Below are 1140 nucleotides of genomic sequence, written 5' to 3' on the forward strand. Positions count from 1 at the left end.
CTTTTCGTTTTACGAAAAACACGTAACACCGCAATACTACAAATTAGATATCACTAACGATATGGTTCCGAGTTCAGTCGTCTGCCTGGCACCTTTGCTTTACAGCATTTCTTCCGACTATACGTTCTGCGTTCATATGTCACCGGGGTCGACCTTACCTTCATCCTTTCGTGGTCGATAAAATAAATACTAGTTGAGCATTGCGATCGCTGTAATCGACTTCCCACTCACCCAAATTGCTGGCCTTGAGCCAAAATTCTGAAACCACTGTTAATTCATTTATAAAGGCGGTGAGCTTGTTGAATCGTTAGCAGGTCAGGCAAAATATTTAGCGGTATTGCTTCTGGCTTTACGATCTGAGTACGAATTTCACCGAGGCTCATTTTCCATTCGTCGTTTCGGGGTCGATAAAATAAGTACCATTTGAGCACTGGGATCGATATAATCGACTTACCCGCCTCCTACCAGCTCGACGCCTTAGGACGACCTAATAACGGAAAGTAATATTATCTATTCGATTCCGGCATATTCTCTAGTAATATAACAATATACGTAGCATTAACGTTGTGCTTTGATTCAAATAAAACATTAACTCCACATAAATTCTTATTGCATTTCATATAAACAACGATTAAATGCTATTTAAAAATACATTAAATTGTGACAATTGTATTACAATAGTTGCAATGACATAACTGACTTTGGTATTTAAAAAATATATATATAGCAATATAAGAAATAACTAAAATAATTTAGAATTAAAAGAGTAAGATTACCCTTGATTCAGTGTACAAAAGACTGAAAATGGCCTCAAGGTAAGTAAACAAGAAATCAATGATTCACAAACTGGTTTTGTTAATTTAGTTTTTGGTGCTCCGCGAACTGTATGGTTTACCCTTTACTCGTTTAAGTCATTAGAGCACGACCATACTGGGGCACGTTCCTGAAGGGTTTTAATCGAAGAAGTCGGCACCAGTACTTACTATGATAGTCTGGTACCTATACTATCGGTCTCTTTTCCAAACCATTACGTTACGGATGTATAAACGAACCAATACCGGTTGACATACACAAGCACGCGCACACACACGCGCACACACACACACACACACACACACACACACACACACACACACACAC

This window comes from Octopus bimaculoides, chromosome 20, assembly GCF_001194135.2.
Source record: "Octopus bimaculoides isolate UCB-OBI-ISO-001 chromosome 20, ASM119413v2, whole genome shotgun sequence".
NCBI lineage: Eukaryota > Metazoa > Mollusca > Cephalopoda > Octopoda > Octopodidae > Octopus > Octopus bimaculoides.